The sequence below is a fragment of the Octopus sinensis genome, linkage group LG8 (assembly GCF_006345805.1).
Source record: "Octopus sinensis linkage group LG8, ASM634580v1, whole genome shotgun sequence".
NCBI lineage: Eukaryota > Metazoa > Mollusca > Cephalopoda > Octopoda > Octopodidae > Octopus > Octopus sinensis.
Genome location: NC_043004.1, coordinates 17,897,552 through 17,921,124, shown reverse-complemented (window position 1 = coordinate 17,921,124; position 23,573 = coordinate 17,897,552). Strand labels below are relative to the sequence as shown.

The 23,573-nt window shown below is 36.8% G+C and overlaps 1 long non-coding RNA gene across 1 annotated transcript in view; it reads right to left on the bottom strand.

Moving 5' to 3' along the window:
• Positions 1–2,069, bottom strand: part of LOC118764499 — a 12,608-nt gene extending 10,539 nt beyond the window's left edge. Inside the window, exon 1 of the long non-coding RNA XR_005000311.1 lies at positions 1,873–2,069. This is a non-coding gene — a long non-coding RNA (uncharacterized LOC118764499). The remainder of the gene's footprint in view (positions 1–1,872) is intronic.
• Positions 2,070–23,573: the final 21,504 nt, after the last annotated feature.

The window sequence follows — 23,573 nt, the reverse complement described above, 5'->3', positions numbered from 1 at the left end:
CGCTGGAACTGTAAAAATCTGTAAAACTTTCCAGAATTTATCATTTAGATATATATGAGCATGTCTAGTTATGCAACTATATGCATGAGAATACATACATAAAATATACAGATCTGCACATACCTACATACAAAAATACCCCGTTGTTGATGTTGAAATTCCAATAAAGAAGTTTGGGATTTAGGTTAGAAATCGGTTCTTTCTCTATTGGTAAGAAAACTTGAGATAAACTGAATAATGACATAAATAGTTAAATAAGATTGTGAAAAACCTTGTAGAATGTTATGTGAAGCTCATCCAGTTATTGGCTACCTGAGATCCTCATACAGTAGAAATGCTCCTGTTACTGGATTTACAAGAAATCCGTAGTAACTGATGGGATGAATGAAGGGAAATAGAATGAATAATGTTCGTTATTTCAAAATCACTAAAATTTTTTCGATACATATTTGCATTCGTAGTACATTGGTAAGATGCTGTGGAATCATTATCGTCTACCCTAAGTGTAAAATGTGCATCCTCAACCATTTGTTCAATGACCTTCTTTAGATCCTAGTCATTTTCATACATACACACATATATAGTAAAATGAAATGTAGAATATTAAACAGGCTAAACTACTTATATTGAAATAAACACACTTATTCAATATATTCTTTCGTGACTTTTTGAATCTTTGATTTTCCAGGAACTCTGAGAAACAAACTATGAGCGCACATCTAGCCGTTATCAGCGGCAATTGAATCTCAAATACTATCTCTCTAAGTATAAGAAAATTCTTTACACTAATAAGTGCTCGACTCTCGGTATCAAGTACTAAAAATTAACATACCAAATGAGCTATGATAATCTTAAAGATAGAAATGACTATGTTTTGACATACAGAGAATATTTTTGGTGCAATACCTAGCAAAGAGCTCAATGAAATTGGAGAAATATACATGAAGAACTCACGATCTTTAGCAAGCATATAAGAAACAATAGATGCTACGTGTTTTATAGACGCTGGCGTTTCCACAGGTTAAACCCACCGGAATCTAACGGGTCCATCCGATTATCTTCACAACTGTTATAATCATTTTATTTATTATCCTTCTATATGTCATACACGTTTAGTTACGCAGATAAGAGAAAATGTATTTATTGCGTGTTGCAAAGTTCATTTGTTTATCCGTTCAAAGATGATTATCCTCTCCGTCACAACTCAGAATTTAGCAGTGTGCGTGATGCTTCGAATGAATTCTTTTCCAAATACCCCACGGGATTTTTTCAGTTTCCGTCTAACAAATCCACTCACAAGGCTTTGGTCGGCTCGAGGCTATAGAAGATACTTGCCAAAGGTGCCGCGCAGTGGGACTGCACCCGCAACCATGTGGTTGAGAAACAAACTTCTTACCACTCAGCCGCTCGTGTGTGTGTGTGTGTGTGTGTGTGTGTGTGTGTGTGTGTGTGTGTGTGTGTGTGTGTGTGTATGTGCATACAAGGGGTGTATGAAAAGTTTTGAGCCTAACCTAGAAACAGGGCTGCTAGGTAGCTGAAACAATGTTTTCTGGTAAGTACAGTCTTTTCTGAGTATTCTTGCTCATTTTCATGATTCTGATATTTTATTTTGTTTTTTTTACAGATTTTTGAATAAGCAAGTGTCAAGGTTACAAGGAAAATGGAGAAAACTGAGTATCGTTCTGTCATAAAGTACCTTCATTTAAAAGGCATGATTCCATTCAAAAATCTATAAAGATATGGTGTGAACCTTAACAGACAATGCTCCTTCATATGCAACAGTCAAACGCTGGGTAAATGAATGCAAGCGTGGAAGGGAGAGTGTGGAAGATGATCCCACACCAGGGGCCTCGAACTGCAACCACCGAGGACAACATTGACTTTGCTCTTGGTATGATAATGCAAGATCGTCGAATATCATGTCGTCAGATAGCCGAGAGACTGGGCATCTCAACTGAAAGAGCAGACAACATTGTGACAAAATAACTTGGGTTCTCAAAGGTTTCTGCAAGGTGAGTCCCTCGCCTTTTGACTCCTGAACAGAAACGTACCAGGTGCACTTTGTCCACGAGCAACCTGGAATTGTTTGAAGCCGATGAAGAGAACTTTTTTGCTCGTTCCATTACTATGGACGAAAGTTGGGTTCATCACTACCAGCCTGAAACCAAAGAACAATCAAAGCTGTGAAAACACATAGCTTCTCCTACCCCAAAGAAGGCCAGGGCCATTCCTTCAGCTGGCAAGGTCATGGCGTCAGTTTTTGGGATTCTCAAGGTGTCTTGCTGATCGATTACCTTGAAAAGGGTCACACCGTGACAGGGCTGTATTATTCTCAGCTACTGAAACGCCTCCGAGAAGCAATCAAAGAAAAAAGGCCAGGAACGCTCACCAGAGGAGTCCTTTTTCATCACGACAATGCTCCAGCCCACACCTCAGTGGTTGTCATGGCAACAATTCGTGATTGTGGATACGAACTTGTTCCTCGTCCGCCTTATTCGCCAGACTTAGCCCCCTCTGACTTTCATCTATTCCCAAAAATGAAAAAAGCCCTGGCTGGTCGCCATTTTGCCAGTGACAATGACGTCATAGATGCTGTAGGAAGTTTCTTGGAGTCTCAAATAAAAAAAAGTTCCTCTACGTCGGGATAATGGCGCTTCAGCACCGATGGAGAAAGTGTTCAGCCATCGAGGGGGACTATGTTGAAAAATATATCATCAGAAGTCTTGTACTATGTTTTGTTTTTTGAGGCTCAAAACTTTTCATTCACCCCTCGTATATATATATGTATACACAGCCACTCATCTGCGTGTATATATATATATATATATATATATATATATACATATGTATGCGTATGCGCACACACGCACTCAAAGAATTGGCCTCAGACGATTCTTCAGATTATCTGTTCCTTTCTTATGAACAAATATCCATATAGACTTGTATATAAGTCTATATGGATATTTGTTCATATTTATATATATATTAAATTATACGTGTATCCTGTTTCATGTGCTAATATTTTTAAAGTTCTTTATAATCTCTGATGAGGCCTATGGTTATATATAAGTACCCTATTTTTAAAGGCCTACAACCTCAATATAATTGACAACTATAGGCACTGGAAAGAACTACTTTTATCCATAGGCTAAAACAGCTGTAAGGAGTGATTTTAATGATTTCAATAATTTATATTATGATTTGTATAATTGTATTCTTATCTTATATGTATTGAATTATAATGTATATATTTATGCTATTAAGGTTCTCATTTTTGTTAAATGAATAAATAATTCAACATTCTAAAATCCAAAAGCTGATGAACCAACTAAATTGTTTCTCCGTTTTCTTATTTGTATTATAAATTAATAGTAAAATATTTCTTTACCTTCACCCGTTTAATACAATAAATAGGTTAATTGCATTGCAATTAAAAACATCTGTGTATTAAGAATTTTGGTATTATACCAACAGTATATTGGATAAATATTACCCCTTTGTGGGTTGGATCCGTAACCCCTAACTTACTTGGTGTTATATATATATATATATATATATATATATATATATACTTCTCTTTTAACTTCTTTTTAACATATCTTCAAGCAACTTTCAGGAAAATCACAAGCGAAAATTATTACAAAATAGTCGACTACTTCAATACATACATTCATACGTACATACATACATAATGTTACATATAAACTCACACATGTATATAAGCATGTGTGAGGAATATCATATACATATAATTATATATATACTATAAATTATACATATAATTATATATATATATATATACATATATATATATACAGAGAGAGAGAGGCCCCCCACACACACACCTACACACTTATAGAATATTCCCTTTCAGGATACAATCAATTTCATCCTTCTCGTATGTTGTTATTGCAAGTCGGTTTCTATTTGGTTGTGTTTAAAGTATTTAGCTACCGAGATCAAATTCACTTTCATCCATAAATAAATTGGATTCCTTTTGTCATGATATCTTTGAAAATACATCTCTTGTCAGCGGTGAACTCTACCTACCTATCTACCAACATGCCTACCAGCCTACCTGTCTAGCTATCTTATATTATGAATCAATCAGTCAATCAAATCTTTCTTTACTTTCTGTAACTTCTTCCTTCTTTTATCTTTCTCTCCCATTTTATCCTTTATATACACAAGTGTTGCCTTACCAACGTTTCATGTTTGACCCCCCTCTCTCTCTCTCTCTCTCTCTCTCTCTCTCTCTCTCTCATTATTAATGGTATGAAATTGTCAGTAACTCATCGCCTAATACCTAATTTTCTAAAATGCTTGTCGAGGGCATATAATTTTCCATCAATCATTCCGAAGATTGCTAAAAGTCTACATCGGTCTAAAATTAGCTCTTCTCTTTTCTAGAATCCGTTATTTTTGCTGTTGCTAATGTTGTTGTTGTTTAGGTCTCAGGTCAGCCATGAATGAGTAGATCTATGATCAAAAGCATTCCAGCCATGACCACTCGATTTTATTTGCTATTTACTATTTTACAATTGATCTAAACAGAGAAAAAAAAACTGGCGTGCGATTTATACTCGGAACAAAACTAAAACTCCGAAGGGATAAATATTTTTAAAAAATCATTTAACACTAAATTAGGGGATAAGACATATACACGAGTGCAGCTTATACACAAGTGATACTTATACATGTGTGTGACTCGTTCACGAGTAAATACTGCATATCCTTTATTGTTAACTTGTACCTGTCATTAGACTGCGGTCATTCTGGAGCACTGCTTTGAAGAATGAATCAACCCCAGTACTTTTTTCTAAAGGCTGGTACTTATTCTGGTGGTCTCTTTTATCGAACCGCTACATTCGGGAACGCAAACACATCATTACCGTTTGTCCTGTATATATATATATATATATATATAATATATATATATATATATATATATATATATCGTTGCTATTATGTTAAACTGTCCTATATCCAAATTGACCAAATGCGATTTTTGCAATATTTATTTATTTTTCTGTTCTTTTGGTCAAATTATCTCATCTCTAGTTGTTTCAGATGCCAAGGTATCAAACATTTCCAAAGCGTGGTACAACGGTTTTGCTATGTATGAATTTGCACAAGTATAAATTACGTAAACAACTTCACCTCATCGCCAGACGCATCCTCTACACTAGACTTGTTCCTAGAGAGAGAGAGAGAGAGAGAGAGAGAGAGAGAGAGAGAGAGAGAGAGAGAGAGAGAGAGAGAGAGAGATCAGCACCTTTGATAAAGAACTACTGGGTACTCGGATATTGCCAGATGGGCGGTTAGTATAAAATCAAATTGACCAGCTTCGATATGTTTCTTCATAAGTTGAAATTTATAATTTATAATTTTGATTCGAACTGATCTTTTCTTTAGTTAATTTAGTCTTGTTTCTTTGGGTGGAAATTTGAATTTGATAAATATCCGGATGATCACGACTGGCATGCTTTTCTTCTTCCTCATGTAAAAATATCTCTACTAAATCCATAAAAAGATAGGGGCGGGAAGATCACATTTGAAAAGTTGAAAAGAAAAATCTCTGATATCATAAAAAGACGGAACTGTCACAGTTGGAATGCTTCCGTTTTTACTCATTCTTACAGCTAGAAAATTCGGGGGGGAAAAAAGATCTAACTCTACGAAATAAAAGAGGTGGTCACGATTAAAACGCTGATATTAATATTTGATAAATTCATGATGACTCAATGATACAAAAAATAACTTTATCTCAAAACGAAACTCAAGAACTAGAAGGCCCTCTCAGGAAAACTCAATAGAAAATTGGACCAAAGAAGAGATCGAAAACGTGATGCCTTTTTCTGTTCCCAAAACGTACTAAAAAGAACTTCATCGCTTATTTCAATATATGTTTTGCTATGTAAAATTCAGTAATTAGTGCTTGTTGCCGTTGAAATCATAAAATTACAGATGTATTGAAGACCAAACCATCAAATCATTAAAAATTAGTATTTCTGGAAACAGTGACAGTACAATTTCTTTCATTTGTCGATGGTAACGGAAAAAAAAACACAAACAAACAAACAATGGCTGGAAAGTTGTCAATAGATGCAGGTTTCGCTGCGTGGTTAGGAACCTCACTTCGTAACCACATGGCTTTGGATTCAGTACCACTGCGCGTTACCGTAGGTAACTATCTTCTGCTATAGATCCGGACTGGCCAATGCATTGAGAGAGTTTGGCAAACAGAAACTGTGTTTGAAGCCCGCCTTACACACACGCGCACATACCTTTATGCATTCAGAAAGATAAACATAATACATACATATATAGATACGTGTACACAAACACGCACGCACACACAAATACATCTACATAGAGCATAACACACACACACACACACACACAAATACATCTACATAGAGCATAACACACACACACATGCATCTACACAGAGCATAACACACACACACACACACATATATATATACACACACAAACATATATGTTTGGGGGGATTTTTGTGTTTGTCCACCACTTAACAGCCGGTGTTGGTTAATTTACGCCCCCGTAGCCTAGCAGTTCAGCAGACAGATCGATAAAAGGATTACCCGACTTAACAAAAAAAATAATCACCGGGATTAATTTATTCGGCTAAACCTTTCAAGGTGGTGCCCCTGCATGGCCACACTCCAGTAACTGAAATACTTAAAAGTACAAGATAAAAGAAATCATATTCGAAAATCATTCCTCGGGTCTTACAGAATGGAAGTAAAGGATAAGATTGCGAAAATTCCTTCGTCCAAAGATACAATGAAATTTTGGTCTATGCTGATGATCTGAAGCGAAACTGTTGGAAGTAACATTTCGCTCTGAAATAGGGTGAAATCACTAACGTAAAGATTGACGCTTTAATCATATATAATGCTGTTTCCTGGATCAAAACTTCGGAACAAATTTTCTAGTGTTGTCTCTTTTGCTAACCAGTCGGGCGATCACCTTAGATGGGAATTTATTTGCTCCAAAACTTGACGGATTCGCGGTGAGTGAAAATTTGAGTGGAAACATCTTGCTGTGGTTGCATTACAGCGTTGCAACCAGTAGGGAGTAGCATAAAGAAACCACCGCTAGCATCAAAGAAATATCCCAGAACTGGCACGAACTGAGAAGTGAACTTGAAGAATTGTTGCAAGATGTAATGAAAACTGTTATTAATAAATAAATAGATAGATAGATAAAAATTCGGCTGTTTTCAAGTACATTATTTTGCAATTTAATGGCTGTCATGTCGAAGCGCTTTTGAAAGAGACAGAAATCTCCAAATAGATTTATTGTCTTTACTGAGCAAGGTGACGTGAACATGAGGCATTTCAATGTTTGATTGATCCAATTGTGTTATAAGGCATCTGTTTCTTAACATTTGAATCGAAGATTAACTTATTCTATGAAGGCAAAAGAGATGATATCTTCGATGCATTTAAGAGAACAAGAAGCATGGACATTAAGACTACAAAGCGGTGGCATAAAACGTTTGTAAAAACAATGTTCTACAAATTCCAACATTTTGAGAGCTTCCTTAGAAAGTACGAATGTAAAAGGAAAAAATATATCCAGCTTGATTTGTATATCATTTGTGATCATCTGTTGGTGGTGTCTAGAGATTTTGCGACGTACTTTCCTCAGAAGTATAGGCAGGACTTGGAAAAATCAAACGTGGATAGTTAAATGTATTTGTCATAAATCACATCAAGCGTGAAGACTTTAGGAAAATGTCAGAAGTGATAAGATATCTTCGTTATGACTTCACAAATAAATATTCTAAGATGTACTGTTGCTATGGAAACTATCGGATTGGGTTCCTTACTTTCTCTGAGTGCAAATGTATTGACAGGAAGGTCATTCCCTCACTAGCAATGATGACAGCATTTTTCCAGTCTGAACAAGGATTTTCGAGTTTAGTAAAATTGTATGCAAAACTGGAATTCACTAACTTATATTGATTCGGTAATGCAATGCAGGTTTAATATAAAATGAAATTTAGCTTCAGTTTGAAAAGCTGTTATATAGAGAAACTGTACACTCCTCCCAGTTAAAAGTGGTAGTATTCAGCCATTATAAATAAAGCAGTAGCCAGTCAAAGAAAGGTTGAGAGTATGTGTAAACTGTGTTGATAGTTGTGTCTGTGTTGATGTAGTAATTATACAGTGATACTGCGTGGACGTTATAACGATCCAACCTTTTGAGGATAATAACACCGTATGACTACAGGTCGTACAGTGCCAGATAGAACCATTCTAATCGGTCAGAGCGATGACCGCCATCAAAGACATACAGTTGGGGCAAAAGGCCGCTTTACAGCAAAGGTTTATGATAAGAACAACCTTGCCATTAGTTAAAAAAACATGTGAGTATAAAAGTACACCGCTTGTGGTGTTTGCGCTAAAAATACAAATATTACACCAAGGAAACAAGGCTTCTTGGAATTGCATTCTAAGTTGCTGACTGTTCTTTACTAACTTTACTTTTATCTAAACTAGAATGAAATCACTGTTGTCAAAAAGCTTGTTTTGCAACCAAATGGTTCCGAGTTCAGTCACAATAGGCGATTCCTGCGACGCGGGGTGGGTCATCTACTATAGTCCCGGACCGACCAACGCTTTGTGTGAAATTGATTCACGGAAACTAAACCTGCCGAATATATATATATACACACAAACGTGTGTATGTGCGTGCGTGCAGATGTATACACACTGTACACAAACACACACACATATATACACACATACAAGTATGTGTGTTTGTGCTTATATGTTTTTCTCCCGTCCTCGCGAAACAACTAGTGCTGGGGTTTTTTTTCGTTTCCGTAACGTAGCAATTCGGAAAAATAGAAACTGATAAAATATATTCCAGATTTTAGAAGAAACCTAAGTAAAGCGATAAAGTGAATCCTTGAAGGCGGTGCACCAGCATAGCCGCAGTGCAATGTTTGAAAGAAGTAAAAGACAATCTACTATGCTTATTTCGTTTTATATCATTCCTGCCGTACTTTATTTTTAGGATATTAAAAATTTCCTATAAACACCTAAGTGAATTAATTTATACTTATGTGACAAAATTAATTGTATGGTTGTATACAATGATGATTAAAACAGAAATCGCCAAAGAAGTATAGAAATTTTGTAGCTGGTGAGTGAAATTTTGTGATAAAGATGGGCAGGTAGTTAAAAGCCATCGAATCGTTTATAACAGAGTTATAGAAATGAGAATAAAAATGTATAGACTTAGCAGAAAAACTGGAGATTCAGGATAGTGAAAGTTCATAGTTATTCCTCTAGAAAGGCATTAATCTCGAAAGTTCATACTGTAATGTTATCGAAAGGATTGAGGAAAATTCCTTTAGCCATTTTTATTGGCTTGACCTAGACAGGTAGGTAAACGTCCTAGGAATTACTACTTAAACTCTTCAAGACCGTGAATAATGCGAATAATCCGTTACAGCTGTTTCTGAGGTTTGTTGTTCAGTGAAAACAGTAAAATGCATTATGGTTTATATACATAAGTCAGTTTAGTAAATGACTAATATGTATGAATGTGAACAAGTTGAAATTACGTGAACAATTTCACGACAACGCCCGCCCTCTTATCGCCAATATGGTCAAGAAAGCCATTCAAACGCATGGCTGGGAAGTGCTCCACACCCGCCGTACACTCTTGATTTGGCACCAACGGATTTCCACCTCTTTCAAATGCTATGCGCGGAGTTTCGTTCAATACTGATGCAGAATTGAGAGTTTGGTTGGATCAATCTTTTGAGTCGAAATCGGGTGATTCCTACCAACGAGGTTTTGAAATTCTTGCTGAGCGTTGGGAAGAAGTTGTAAACAACAAGGGTGAATACATTATTGATTAATTAGTTTTTTTTTTATTAAACCTTTAAAAAAAATTATTTAATACAACGGCGGGAACTTAGCTGCCAACCCAATACATTAGCTCAGATAACGATACCTCTAACCAATACTGTGCATCGATTATATATGCCTTCTTTCGTCGCCGAAAATGGTTTTATATTTTACCTTATATATTCCTTCATAATTGTATATGAATATGCTAACATAAAACCGAAGCAGCATTAACGCGAATGTGTGTTTTTCGGCAAGGGCTCAAAGATGAACAAACATTCCTTGTTCTGCAGTAAAAATGTTTGTTTATTCTACTCATGAGCATACAGCATAGAATTGATGATGAGAGAAATATGGACTTGTTAGTTAAAATCCAACAACACCAAGTATTGTGCATGAGACTTGTTTACAGTTATAGAAAGACTGTTACTGCAGGGCAAAGAGTTTAAGAATTATGCACGATGGCTTGAGGGACAAGTACAGAATGAAAATATCTCTCCTTGCACAGAGTCAAATGGCTGGCTTCTATCGCGAGGGACATAATAGTTTCGATAGTAAGTCTTGTACCGTTTCAGAATATTGGTGTATCTAAATTTCGAAGTAACACAACGAGTGTTCTAGCTTTCAGATGTAGATTGTTAGGAGTCACAGCAGAAATGCTAGTGCTGAAGAGACTGTAGAAACTCAGTAGGATATTTAGCAGCATCTTCAAATTATAAAAATGTGCGAGGCTGGATGTATTTTATCAAACTTCTTTCCCTGAATCTTCAGCCTTGTTTCTACACCATTATTATCATTATTATTATTATCATATTTAAGGCAGCGAACTGGAAGAATCTTTACCACACCGGACAAATTGCTTAGCGTCCGTCTTTACGTTCTGAGTTAAAATTCCGCCGAGGTTGACTTTGCTCTTTCATACTTTCGGGGTCGATGAAATAAGTATCAGTTGAGCACTGGGGTCGATGTAATCGGTTTACCCCCTCCCCCGAGCTTGCTGGCATTGCGCCAAAATTTTAAACCATTGTTACTATTATATTTATTGAATAACAGAATCTACATTTCGGAATGTCTGTACTTGTGGCTAAAACGATTCCATTTAACATTGGCTGCCATAGGGGAGCGTATACATTATCGGTTTATGAAGCAGCTGCATATTGCCAATGTATTTTCCTTTTCTTGTAAAGATTAACTATTTACGAATTTCATTTACGCTGAATATATATATATACACACACGTTTAAACGTATATATATCTATGATTATATTTATATACACGCATGTATATATTTATACATATTTACTTCTATATGTATGTATATATAGATGTGTCCGTATATATATATATACACACATATATACACACGTTTAAACGTATATATCTTTGATTATATATATATATATTATATATATATATATATTATATATATATATATATATAATATATATATATATATATACCGGAGTAAACACATAAATGTGAAACAAGGTGGAAAAAAGAGTACTCAAATACCAGTGGTAGAGTAATATGCTTTATTTTAAGGAGCAGAAAATTCAACAAAATCTGTTACTCTGAGTTTCTCGTTGCCGTTCATCAGACAGTTTTTGCTAGAATGGAACTTATATATTAATTCAATCTATACTCTATAGATTATAGATTATAGAGTATAGATTGAATTAATATATAAGTTCCATTCTAGCAAACACTGTCTGATGAACGGCAACGAGAAACTCAGAGTAACAGATTTTGTTGAATTTTCTGCTGCTTAAAATAAAGTATATATATATATATATATATATATATATATGTATACACAATGTATATATATATTTATTTTTATATGTATGTATATATAAATGTGTTCATATATATATATATATATATATATATATATACACATATATACACACGTTTAAACGTATATATCTTGATTATATATATATATACACAATGTACATATATATATATATATTTATTTTTATATGTATGTATATATAAATGTGTTCATATATATATATATATATATTATATATATATATATAGAGAGAGAGAGAGAGAGAGAGAGAGAGAGAGAAAGAAAGAGAAAAGTGGAATTCACAAGCTTCTTTATTCAAAACCACTATAATTGCTTAGACTCATTCTCCACCTGCAACTCATAATCGGTGAGATACTGTGCAATCAATTGTCTTGCATTACAGGTGCAGCCTACACTCTCCAGTTGAGATTTTAAACAAGTACCTCGCTTTGGGACTTATAACAATAAATATCTGCGTAGTTGCTGCATTCTGAAGTTCTCATAAGAAACTGAGAGAGATTATACACCTACAGTCATAAAGTAATAAGGATGTACTGATAACAGTACATACTGATAACAGTATATAAAATCATAAACCATACATGAAATCAAAAGAAAACCGAACATATTCTGATAAGATATACACTCAATCAAAACAAAGAGTGGATGTGTGGTAAGTAGCTTGCTAACCAACCACATAGTTGCGGGTTCAGTCCCACTGCGTGGCATCTTGGGCAAATGTCTTTTGCTATAGCCCCAGGCTGACCAATGCCTTGTGAGTGGATTTGGTAGACGGAAACTGAAAGAAGCCTGTCGTATATATGTATATATATATATATATATATGTGTGTGTGTGTGGTGTGTGTGTGTGTGTGTGTGTGTGTGTGTCTGTCTGTCTGTCTCCCTAGCATTGCTTGACAACCGATGCTGGTGTGTTTACGTCCCCGTAACTAAGCGGTTCGGCAAAAAAGACCGATAGAATAAGTACTGGGCTTACAAAGAATAAGTCCCAGGGTCGATTTGCTCGACTAAAGGCGGTGCTCCAGCATGGCCGCAGTCAAATGACTGAAACAAGTAAAAGAGTAAATATGTAGGATATGCAAAAAAGATGTATTAAAGGAGTCCGCTTGGCAATAAAGCCTATCAGAAGCATATTGGGAAAGTGGAAATTAGACTAGAAGATAAAGTTACGGAGAAAGTAGAAAAGAGTCATAAAATAATAATGTGTTAGGAAGCGATTGGATGGGATGCTCATGTCAATCGCTTCCAAAGACGTCTGTTTTAATCTCAATTTCCTTTTCTCTTGAGTCTACATGCCCCCAATCTATTCTATGGCAATTGTGTCTCCAATTTTGAGTCAATTTTTTTACCACCGCCACCACCACCACACATTGACGTACAGACATATACTGGCACACGTACACATTTGTACACATACATACTGATACCCAAGTACTGACACACACATTGTTACTTATACTCACTGACACATTTTTTTTTATCCATTTGCATTCCATCTAAAACAAAATAAAAAAACAACAAATATTTCTCTTATAGAATTAAGGCGACAATTCCCCTTTTTAACGTTGCAGGAATTAATTAAATCTGCACAACTTCTTTATGTATGTTGATGTCCCTGAAAAGATAAACGACAAAATTGGCAATATTGAATTTTGAACCCAGAATATAAGGGAACATAGCTTGCTGCTCTACCGACTCTATTGTGAAAGTGAGTGACCTAGTGGTTAAGGTGTTCTGATCATGATCATAAAGTCGTGGATTGAATTCCTGGATTGAGTAGTATCACGCATCCTTGAGCAAGGCACTTCATTCCACGTTGCTTCAATCAAGCCAGGTGTAATGAGTACAAACCGGAAGCTGGTGCAGTTTTTTTCTCTCTAATTGTTACATTTTGGATGTTCTACTGGTTTAAAGAGGAGACGGCTGAAAAGGTGTCTGCTGGCTCACGACAACTAAATTTGTTATAGTACATGTTACTAAGTCTTACTCGTAAGTGACGGACAGCTGTACCATACTACCGATTCAGTTAATCCGACCGATTTCCTGAAGAATTTAAAAATATCTATTCTTAATACGCCCCGGCAGATTCGAACGTGACTATACTAATCGCTGTTGTGTTTCGGCATCGGAGAACAACTTTTCTACGATCATTTGTTAGCTAGGGTATCTTTGGCTGATGAGACACAATGATGTCAAAACACCGGGTGTTCATTTATGATAATGAATTGAGTTTATTATGAACACACATTCGCCTGAAAGAATATTTTCTCTTAGGATGAAACAACAGCGATTAATATATCCACGTTGGAATCCGCCGTTACATATTAAAAATATATATGCAGACTTTCGTTTTAATTCTCGCTGTTCACCATGCATTTATCGATCTATTTTAATCTTAGATTTTCTATTTAGATTAGCTCAATCGTATAAAACAACCAAGTAGACTCCAGTGCATGAGTGGTGGTACATTGTATTGACCATACAATCGTTTAACCTGTAGCGGTGCAGATAGTTGAATGATCTCCCTTGCAAGAAAGATCATGGAGTAACCTCCTTTTCTAAATTTCTCGAAACCTCGATACCACGAAACTTAATTCTTAATTATTCAAGAAGCTTGGCGTTTCTTTTGGAAGTTTCTCTAATGTCTAACGTTCCCTTAGGAAAAACAGTTTGCTAACCCAGTTTTCCGTTTCTTAGTCGATTAGACTTAGAGCCATTCACATCGTTGCTATGTCCGTCTAATTCTCTATGTTTCTTAACCAATATGACTGAGAGCCATCACTTCGGTGTTGTTCTACACTTCCTATCTCTGCACTTTCTTGCATAAGATTATTCCGTTCAACTCGCTTCTACAATTTGATTCTATGTATTTTCATCGAATGAAGAATTAAATATATTTCTATGTAGTAAAAATATAGATCTTGTATTTAGTCTTTCATCTCTGTATAAACTCTTGCGATAACCTAACATGCAGCCACGTCACACACATTGTTCTATTCTTTTATTCATTCGCTTGTTTGTCATTTGACAAAAGGCATAGCCTTTAGTCGAACAAATCGACCCCAAGACATTCTTTGTAAGCCTAGTACTTATTCTATCGGTCTCTTTTACCGAACCGCTTGGCTACGGGAACGTAAACACACCAACATCGGTTGTCAGGTGACGGGAGGTGGGGGGCAAACACAGAAACACAAACATATATATATACACACGATGAGCTTCTTTCAGTTTCCGTCTACCAAATTCACTCATAAGGCTTTAGTCGGTCCAAGGCTAGAATAGAATACACTTGCTCAAGGTGCCACTGAGTGGGATTGAATCCGGAACCATGCGGTTGCCAAGCAAGCTACTTACCACACAGCGACGACCAACTTATTCGTATACATGACTGAAACTAAATACAGTGAGAATTTTGCCTGGCATTCCGCTAATCGTTGATATTTCCAGGAAATCACTTTTGACCATAATCAACAGCAGAAGTTGACTGCGCGTATCTAAGTATACTCTAGTTCCCAATGCCCTCGTTGCTGCTTTTCTTTATATACATGTTTTATTAAACACATGACAGTTTCATTTTATCCTTCTGATTAGAGTTTCCGTTTTGGTAATTTTTGCATCCACAGTTTGTTTGCAACGATAAAGTTCCTAGACCCGTAATCAATGTCTCTGTACTTTCACAGTCTCACCATCAGGATATGAAATATATTTCGTTTCTGTGTTACTTCTTTTATAGTAGTCGGGTTAATGCAGACTTTGCTGCTAACAATTTTGACTAAAGATTTCATGTTAGTAATCGCTTGCTCACTTTTTGATGTGTTTAGTCTTCATCTCTGTATAAACTCTTGCGATAACCTAACATGCAGCCACGTCACACACATTGTTCTATTCTTTTATTCATTCGCTTGTTTGTCATTTGACAAAAGGCATAGCCTTTAGTCGAACAAATCGACCCCAAGACATTCTTTGTAAGCCTAGTACTTATTCTATCGGTCTCTTTTACCGAACCGCTTGGCTACGGGAACGTAAACACACCAACATCGGTTGTCAGGTGACGGGAGGTGGGGGGCAAACACAGAAACACAAACATATATATACACACGATGAGCTTCTTTCAGTTTCCGTCTACCAAATTCACTCATAAGGCTTTAGTCGGTCCAAGGCTAGAATAGAATACACTTGCTCAAGGTGCCACTGAGTGGGATTGAATCCGGAACCATGCGGTTGCCAAGCAAGCTACTTACACACAGCGACGACCAACTTATTCGTATACATGACTGAAACTAAATACAGTGAGAATTTTGCCTGGCATTCCGCTAATCGTTGATATTTCCAGGAAATCACTTTTGACCATAATCAACAGCAGAAGTTGACTGCGCGTATCTAAGTATACTCTAGTTCCCAATGCCCTCGTTGCTGCTTTTCTTTATATACATGTTTTATTAAACACATGACAGTTTCATTTTATCCTTCTGATTAGAGTTTCCGTTTTGGTAATTTTTGCATCCACAGTTTGTTTGCAACGATAAAGTTCCTAGACCCGTAATCAATGTCTCTGTACTTTCACAGTCTCACCATCAGGATATGAAATATATTTCGTTTCTGTGTTACTTCTTTTATAGTAGTCGGGTTAATGCAGACTTTGCTGCTAACAATTTTGACTAAAGATTTCATGTTAGTAATCGCTTGCTCACTTTTTGATGTGTTTAGTCTTTCATCTCTGTATTGTGTCGCGTTGTGTTACAATTGTACCTGGTTTATACATATCTACACACACACACATTTATGGAATGAGATGCCGAAAGAGAGTCAAGACAAAAATGCAACCTAGGCCGTGTGGGAAGATGAACGGAAGCATAACGTTTCCATCACTAGTGATCACTCCAAAACACCATGGTGTTGACTGAATGTTTAATTTTTATCACTCTGGGCACATGTTTTACGAGCACGACAAACCAACAGTTGTTCTGTGTTCATCTGTTCGAGAAAAAAATTTTCTCATCCGAGAAGAAACCAAATGATGTTCAGTTGGGGGAGATGCTTAAAAACCAAATGATGTTCAGTTGGGGGAAATGCTTGATTTTGTTCAAAAGCATCGTAGCGCAGTATTTCCTCTTGTCCTTGGTGGCTTGGGATAAAAATTGGCCCTTTCTCATCTTGTATGAGGAATATCGAATGTCTTCATGCACTACTTGCCTGATAAGAAACTCAGATACTGCCATGTCCCTGGCGAGGACCTGTTTGACTTGGAGAGATCGTCGTTGTCGCTCATGACCTGGGTCTCACCAACAAATTCAGGAGTTCTTTTCCTATCAGAATGATCAGATTGAATTTTCCGATATATATATATATCGCCATTATAGATCGGTAGCCACTACACACATTTTTTTCTCTCCTTGTTTCTTTCTGTGTTCCTTTCTGTGGAAGAGCGTAGGCTCGAAACGTAAAAGACTTTATCAATTCCTGAGCGTTATACTAATACATCTGTTTGTTTTCTACACAACCTGTCTCCATCTTTTGTTTTTTTCGTGAGTTGTCCCTACATATATATGACTCTATAACACTGTCTCTCTCTCCCGCCTCGCCTACATTTCTCTGCCTTTCACACTTTGCACTCCACTTTGATCTGTCTCTTTCTCTCTCTCTCTCTCTCTCTCTCTCTCTCTTTCTTCTCCTCCTTTTCTCTTTTCTTGCCTCTGATTCTTTGGTCTCCTCTTCCCCCACTCTCTCACATTTCTCTGTCTTTCTCACTTTGCACCTCACTGATTCTGTCGCCAAGCCAATCTTTGGCACGCTCTCTTTTTTCTCCCTACTTTTATTCCTTCTTTCTCTCTCTTCTCCCCTCTTTGGTGCCTTTGTCCCTCTTTTTCTCTCTCTCTTTGAGTCCTTTGCCCCCTTTTTTCTCTCTCTTCTCTCACGTGACCGCTGGTCAACCAGCCTTTCGGCTTCCGACCACCGCCATGAGAACATCGTTTTCTTCGTCTGCCGAAAAAGGCATTTTTTCCCAAATACGCCAGCTAAACTAAGTTGTAGTGTCCATAGTCGTAAGACACCCGCTGTTTTTGTCCTGTTATTACTATTATTGCTTTTTGTATTTATATTCGTGTGGCATCGTCCGTTTTTCTGTCCCTGTTTCGTATACATTCGATCCTTTTTCCAAGAAATCTAATGCTCGTAGCTTAGTTTTTCCTTGCGACTGGCCGGATCGGAGCGATCTCGAGATTAATCAGCCGAAATTGCGAGGATGATCCGGTTCTTGACTGAAGATTGAAGTCTTCGAATGTCCCGTCAGTGTGTTTTTTGTATTGTCTTCTAAATGTTTTGCGTTATTGTCCAAGTTTGTATTTTTTTACATATACATATATATATATATAATATATATATATATATATATATATATATATATATATATATATGTGGTTTGAACAAGATAAGCTACCCTTATTTTGCAGAAAAAAGTGTTGGCAGCTGGAGCCGGCCGCCAAAACGTTATTCTGCAAAATAGGGGTAGCTTATCCTGTTCAGGCTATATTATTGGCATTATCCTGCGTTTGAGAATTTAAAATCACTCCTTTAACTTTCTAAAACATCTCGTTTGTTTGCGTTCATCGTAATTTGAATTTATATATATATATATATATATATATATATATAGATGAGAAAGTTGGTTTGTGAAAGCACGTGGTTGAATATATAGAAAATATTAAAAAGTGAAAAAACTACAGAAGGCTTGTTTTAAAAGGTTAAAAAATATATATTTGAGTCAATATGTCTGAAGAATGTTATCAATTGTTTTCTTACAATCACATAGTTTAGAAGAAATGACCGGTTTCGCGTTCAGCTTTTCAAATTTCTTAGAAATTTGAAAAGCTGAACGCGAAATCGGTCATTTCTTCTAAACTATGTCATTGTAAGGAAAAAATTGATAACATTCTTCAGACATATTGACTCACATATATATTTTTTAACCTTTTAAAACAAGCCTTCTGTAGTTTTTTCACTTTTTACTATTTTCTCTCTCTCTCTCTCCTCTTCTCTCTCTCTCTCTATATATATATATATATATATATATATATATATATATATATATATATATATATATATATATATATATTAAATTCAAATTACGATGAACGCAAACAAACGAAGTTTGCTTTAGAAGCGTTGAGAAGTTTTAGAAAGTTAAAGAAGTGATTTTAAATTCTCAAACGCAGGATAATGCCAATAATATAGCCTGAACAGGATAAGCTACCCCTATTTTGCAGAATAACGTTTTGGCGGCCGGCTCCAGCTGCCAACACTTTTTTCTGCAAAATAAGGGTAGCTTATCCTGTTCAGGCCACATTATATATATATATATATGTATATATATGTATATATATATATATATATATATATACAGGCGCGTGCGCACGCACACATTAAAACCTTTTATCCTAATAAAACTAACGAACAGAATCATTACAATTAGGACGCCATTGTTCAATAAGACCTGCTGAATAATCAGTGTTCATTAGTGGCTAAACAAAAATCATCAGCACCCTCACAACAACAACAATAACAGAAGTAATGACTCCAATAACAACAATTACATATATCAGAAAAATTATTTCAGTTTAAACTCTGCAACAAGTTCTACGTCCGTATAACGTCTAGATTCTAGACGTTAGAATAAACATGCCGCCGTAACACCTCAATGGTTGTGACTTCGATTTAAATCGATTACATTTAGTCTTAATATATCCATATGAGAAATAAGAATTAATTTAGTGTTTAAGAACCTCATGATATGATACTCAAAATTATGATTAGAAATAGTAATGAGAAGACATTATATCAGGTTTCACTCTTATTATATCTTGTCGGTAAAGGCGAGCGAATTATTAATTAAATATACAACATCGTATTCGGAGTAGATGTGTGGCTCATTTGTTATATTTTTATAATTTTCTTTTGCCTGTTATTTTCTTTTTGCTCTCGTTGTTTTCCCACTTTTCTCCGGACCCCATTTCTTCGTTATCGCAACACGTGATACTTGGAATTTCTAACGAGCCATATGCCACATAAGGAAGTTTTCCTAATACTGTAACTCACCAGCCTTGGTGTCAGTGGCTTTGACAAGAATGTAACCCCTCCGTTTGTTTTTGCTCCCAAACCGGCGATTTTAGAAACTGCGAAGGATGGTACTATAGAATCGGAAGTAGCTTCGTTTTAACCACATGGCCTACTGTCCGCCTCCTTATTTTTCGCTTTTCTTCTTTCTCAGCCTATTCTACCACATGCTAGTACCTGGTCCTTCTGCTCTGCTCCACTAGTACTACTTATCCGTTCCTAAAGCATTAATAACAACAATAATAATCCTTTTTACTATAGGCACAAGGCCTGAAATTTGTGGGGAGGGGACGAGTCGATTAGATCGACCCCAGTACGCAGCTGGTGTTTAATTTATCGAACCCGAAAGGAGGAAAGGCAAAGTCGACCTCGGTGGAATTTGAACACAGAACGTAAAGACGGACGAAATGCCGTTAAGCATTTCACCTGCCGTGCTAACGATTCAGCCAACTCACCGCCCCAATAAGGATAATAATCGTTTCAAATTTTGCTACAAGGGCAGCAATTTGTGGGGAGGGAATAAGTCGATTACATCGACCCCATTGTTCAACTGGTGGTTATTTTATCGACCTCGAAAGGATGAAAGGCAAAGTCGACCACCGGTGGAATTTGAACTCAGAACGTAGCGGCAGACAAACTACTGCTTCACATTTCGCCCAGCGTCCTAACGATTCTGCCAACTCGCCGCCTTAATAATTATAATCCTTTCTACTGGAGGCAAAAGACCTCAGATTTGTGGGGAGGTGACTAGTCGATTACATTGACCCCATTGTTTCACTGGTACTCAATTTATCGGCCCTGAAAGGATGAAAGGCAAAGTCGACCTCGGCGGAATTTGAACTCGGAACCTACGGACGCTAAGCATTTTGCCCGGCATGCTAACGATTCTGCCAGCTCGTCGCCTTAAGAAAGAAAATAAAAAAGAGAAACAAAAGATCTACATATATGAAACTTGAATATTGAAATCGCCAAGATGTGACAGCTGCGTGAATCAAACATAGGTTGTTCCTGTTGTCATCGGAGCATCGATTTCGATACCGCCCAACCTGAAGAAACATCTGGACACTCTAGAAATACCCTACAATCTTGGCGCATTGCCAAAATCGGTTTTACTTAGAACTGCACACATACTCCATGAAGTACTGTCTGTTTGAGAACCTTGTTGTGCCTTGACAGATGGCACAAATCTCCGGCACACTCAATATCTTTAATCTAGACAATATTGGATACTGTGCAACGATATTAATTGACTACTGCTACAAAAACATCGACAATACACACAACTTGATTTCTACAGCATTATCAGCCAATAGCAGAACACAATCAACGCATCACCGACAGAATCTACCCAACATTAACACACATGACACATAGCACATTCGAAAAAACTTCAGATATAACACGTTTTCCACGAAAATGTGACAAAACACTAAACTTACATCAGAAAAATATAAATCGAATGCCATAACAAAACGAAACCAATTTAGCACGCAAGCAATTCTATATGAGTAAATGGAAATGCTAACCACAACTAGGGACACACGGAGATGCAGCTGATGTTGCAGCAGGCGCCTACATTCAACTATTCAATTTACGATAATTATGTTACTCTGCTTGTTCCTGCATGCTTCATCCGTGAATGAATATATATATATATATAATATGTATATATAGAGAGGGGGACGGGAGAAGGAGAGGGGGAGGGGTAGAGAGGGGGACGGGAGAGAAGGAGAGAGGGGGAGAGAAGGAGAGAGGGGGACGGGAAAAGGAGAGAGGGGGACGGGAGAGGAGAGAGGGGGACGGGAGAAGGAGAGAGGGGGACGGGAGGAGAGAGGGGGAGAGGAGGAGGGAGAGAGATGGAGAGAGATGGAGAGAGGGGGAAGAGATAAGGAGAGAGAGAGAGGGAAAGAGAGAGGGAGAGAGAGAGGGAAAGAGAGAGGGAGGGAAAGAGAGAGGGAGAGATAGAGGGAAAGAGAGAGGGAGAGAGAGAGGGAAAGAGAGAGAGGGAAAGAGAGAGGGAGGGGGGAGAGAAAGGGTGGAAGGAGAGAAGGAAAGAGTGAGAGAGAAGGTCTATATTATGAGAGAGAGGTCTACATTATTAGAGTGTAAAGGGGGAGGAAAAGATCTATATCATTCTGCATTTGTGTTAAAATCGCAAACACGGTCGAACATAGTGAAACAATGCCATGAAGATGTATAATTTTAAGCTTTAAAAGATATATTGATAGTTAAATTAACGTGAAATAACCTCAGTTAGCAAAAAGCTGTGTAAGTTACATTTTTATCTTTTACATGTTCCAGACCAAAACCTGTAGCCATGCTGGGGCACCGCTATTATTATTTTTTTATGCTGTCACTAGGTTTAAATGCTTATCAGTTTTATGAAAGTAAACAGATATCACGCTCTGGCAGACAGGCAGACAGACAACGGACAAACAGGCAAACAGACATACTGACAGCCAGGTGAGTAGGCAGGTGAACCTACCGATGTCTTAAAAATTATGCAAATAGAGAAATATATTAATAGATATACAAATAGATAGATCGCTGAAATGAAGTGAAATGAACATCTCATTTGGTAACTAACTGAGACTGAGTGTTTGGACAGCAAAAAATATAGTTTGCCTTCATATTTTATTTTAAATCCCTTCATTTAACGCAACGGTGGCATTTTCTAGGGTTAGGAAATAATCTGTGGCATATGTGGAAATTATTTTACTGTGGTAGTAAGAGTAGCTGAGACCGACAGACAAGGCAAATAGGAAGGTAAAACTCTTACAAAAACATGAAGTGTATAAAGAAGTGCTGAGAGAATAAGTCTAGAATTTTATTAATCACATGTAAATGTTCGTCATTCATATTGCATTCAAATTATACAGTCTGTAATTAGTCTGCGATCACATACAATGCTTATTTCATACACATTTAAATTAGTTCAGGTTTTGTATTTCTGTTTATATATTGAGTTGGCAACTAAGTTCCCGCGGTTTTTTTAAATTTTGGAATCTATTTTTTTTTCGAGAATACTATTTTTGAATCATTTTGGAATCTATTTTCTTTTTCTAGTTAATTTTAGTTAATGTTTGTTTATTTTCTGATCATTAAATTGGAATGTCAAGTTAAGAAAAACGAGCATTTTCGACACCTTTTTGCTTTTAATCAAGGTTCTAAGGCCGCCAATGCTACTCGCGACATTTGTGCTGTGTATGGACAGGGTACCATAGCTGAAAGAACCGCTCGTGATTGGTATGCTAAGTTAAAAAATGGAAATTTTGACCTCGATGACGCACCTCGTTCTGACCGTCCAGTTGAGTTCGATGAAGAGCGATTAAATCAACTTTTGCACGAAAATTCTCGTCAAACGACATGGGAACTGGCAGAGAAAATGGAATGCTCACACACTGCTATAGAGAAGCATCTTCACTCGATGGGAAAGGTTCAGAAGTATGGAGCATGGATTCCGCATGCTTTAAGTGATGACAACAAAAATCAACGAGCCACAATCTCCGCTGGTTTGCTTGCTAGTCACCGCTCAACTCATGAACACAAGCAACGATTTCTTTACCGAATCGTTACTGGCGACGAAAAATGGTGCCTGTACATCAATATGAAGCAGCGTAAGGAATGGCTTAGCCCCGGTTAACAAGCGACACCGCGCGTGAAACGATGTTGTGCATATGGTGGGACTAGGAAGGGATTATCCATTACGAATTGCTTGAACGGAATCAAACGGTCAATGCGGAACTCTATG